General features: G+C 45.1%; 1 long non-coding RNA gene across 1 annotated transcript in view; it reads right to left on the bottom strand.

Moving 5' to 3' along the window:
• Positions 1-2,613, bottom strand: part of LOC307271176 — a 32,177-nt gene extending 29,564 nt beyond the window's left edge. The window contains exon 1 of the long non-coding RNA XR_013845594.1: positions 2,307-2,613. This is a non-coding gene — a long non-coding RNA (uncharacterized lncRNA). The remainder of the gene's footprint in view (positions 1-2,306) is intronic.
• Between the last annotated feature and the right edge of the window lie 634 nt (positions 2,614-3,247).

Genomic DNA, 3,247 nt, shown 5'->3' on the forward strand with positions numbered 1-3,247 from the left:
GATCGAACCTCCAACCCTTTGATCATCGGCCGACCCGCTCTACCAACTGAGCCACAGTTCATACAGGGTTTTACCTCTCAATCTGACATGTCCCTTTGTGGCTAACTGCTTATTTTCGACAGAATCTTTCAGTTGATGATACTAGCGTGAGAATCGGCACGAGCATGAGTCTCCATGAAAATGAAAATGTCAAGAAAAATAGTCCGGGACATTTGATATGTCAAGAAAAAAATGTTTGGCATAGAAATGTATTGGGGGGGTTTTTATTTTTATTAAAATATTTTTTTTTCTCTGACAGTTGTCTTGTCCAGTGATCCATGGAGACGGCTCATGCCAATGTTCACGCTTGTATCACAGATTGAAAGATTGTGGCACTTATCTGCTCCACTACTAGAGACCAATAACTCACAAATACTCGCACACACACACACACACACACACACACACACACACACACACACACACACACACACACACACACACACACACACACACTTTTTTTTTTCTGAGCTCCTGCACCAGTGTCAGGGGGACACCAGTTTGTAAACGCTGCCATACTGAGAAATACAGAGAGAGTTTTGTGGAGCTGATAATAGGCTTAATCAACTTTGTGTCAACTCGTATTGGCAAAAAAAACATTCATTTATATGTGAAAAAAATTACGCACTACAGCTTTAAAGGCATCAGAAGCACTAGAATCTCACCACTAGATGACTTTAAATATTACAATACTACACACTGTCTCTTTAAGGCCTGTTTTGCATGTTAAAAGTCCCTGGGAAAACCTTTTGTTACTTTGGAAAAATGGCAAAAGAAAAATCTCATTATAAAAATAAAAGCAGAGCTGGGTGGAACAGCCTCACTCCCTTTCCTTCCTTCCTTCTTCTCCTCCCTACATTCATTCCCTGTTCTTTATTTCTCTCTCTCTCCCTCTCTCTCTCTCTATGTCTGTCTGTCTGTATGTTTGTCCGTCCGTGTCTCTGTCTGTCTGTCTGTCTGTCTGTCTGTCTGTATGTCTTACTGTCTGTCTCTGTCTCCCTCTCCCTCTCTATCTCTCTGTCTCTCTCCATCGCTCTCTCTCTCTCTCTCTCTATCTTTATGTCTGTATGTCTGTCACTCTCTCCCTCCATCTCTCTTTCCCACTCTCTCTGTCTGTCTGTCTGTCTGTCTGTCTATCTCTCCCTCCCTCTCTCTCTCTGTCTCTCCCTCTTTTGCTGTCTAATTTTAAATTTGTTGAAAATGTTAAAAATAATAAAATAAAAGTCTCCCTCCCTCTCTCCCTCTCTTCCATAACATGTCTTCTTTCATACTAGTATAAATCAAAAGGTCCAACATGAACATTCAGGTGTTTATTTGACTAAACCTTGTCTGTTTGCTTCTGTATATTTCTCCTATACAACCATCTTTAACGGACATTATCTCAACATTAGTTTTTTTTTTCTTCAATACCCTGAACCAAAAATCTCAACTTCTAAAGCACTTACATCAGCTAAACTTTCCATAATCATTCTCAGCACTATTCTGAAGGCTATGATATAATTATATCTATATATATCTATATCTATAAGTAAAAAATTTCACCATATTCACACACACACACACACACACACACACACACACACACACACACACACACACACACACACACACACACACACACACACACACACACACATAAAAAAAATTGTAACTATTCACCTGCAGAGACAAGTGTAACATGGCCTCAAAACTATTGCAAGAAACACATCAGTAAAGTGGAGCAACACACACACCGCAGTAAGGTAGCAACACACACACACACACCGCAGTAAGGTAGTCACGCACACACACACACACACACACACACACACACACACACACACACACACCGCAGTAACAAAGCTGCTCTGACCACACTCTGACACACAGTGAAGTAGAGCAGAACTGACTCTCACTCACTCTCACACACACACACACACACACACACACACACACACACACACACACACACACACACACACACACACACACACACACACACACACACACACACACACACACACACACACACACACACACACACACACACACGCTTTGCATAGCCGTGCACAAGTGATGACTACATAGCGCCAGCAGCCGTTCTTGCAACACACACACACACACACACACACACACACACACACACACACACACACACACACACACGCACACACACACACACACACACACACACACACACACACACACACACACACACGCACACACACACACACACACACAAAGTCAAAATTGTCAATAAAGTAAAACAATAGTCTCGTGAACCTTACCTCGTCGCTATGTCGGCAGGTGTTATCCGCTGTGACGTAGGCTCCGGTCACACGCGCGTGTTTCATCCGTCAACTGAAAACGCTTCTTTTTCGGTGCAAAAACTTGGGCTCAAACTGACATGTCTTCCTGTATGTCTAGCGCTCCGTTTGTAGACGACTCGGAAATCGCTTGTCTCTCTCTCTCTCTCTCTCTCTCTCTCTCTCTCTCTCTCTCTCTCTCTCTCTCTCTCTCTCTCTCTCTCTCTCTCTATCCCTCCCTCCCTCTCTCTCTCTCTCTTTCTCGTTCTATTGCTTTCTCTGCTTTCTTGCAAAATGACTTTTTTCTCCACACACTATAACCCCGCCCCTCTCTCTCCCCTGTCTTTCACAATCTCCCTCTCGCTGTCTATGATCTAACGGTGAACTAAGCGAGTCAACCCAGACGCAGCTATTCGCTACAGACATCTGTTGCAACTAGCCCACACTTTCACTCTCTCTCTGCTCGAGTGAGAGAGAGAGAGAGAGAGAGAGAGTGTGTGTGTGTGTGTGTGTGTGTGTGAGAGAGAGAGAGAGAGAGAGGGGGGGGGGGGGCGGGGGCGGAGTTTAGTGCTCGCTGTGAACAAATGGCGTCGCTCAGAAATCCCTCTTGCCTGACTGGAACGGGAGGAGCCAACTGCAGCAGCAGGGAGGACAAAATGAAATAAATACAGGAGAGCAGGCTACACACACACACACGCACACACACACACACGCGCGCACACACATACAGACAGACACACACACACACACACACAGACACACACACACACACGCACACACGCATACACACACATACACGAACGCACGCACGCGCACACAGACAGACACACACACACACACACACAGGAGAGAAGGCCACACACACACACGAGAGCAGGCCACACACACACAGGAGAGCAGACCACACACGCACGCACACACAC

This window comes from Ammodytes marinus, assembly GCF_949987685.1.
Source record: "Ammodytes marinus genome assembly, contig: scaffold_235, whole genome shotgun sequence".
In the NCBI taxonomy this organism is placed as follows: Eukaryota; Metazoa; Chordata; class Actinopteri; order Uranoscopiformes; family Ammodytidae; genus Ammodytes; species Ammodytes marinus.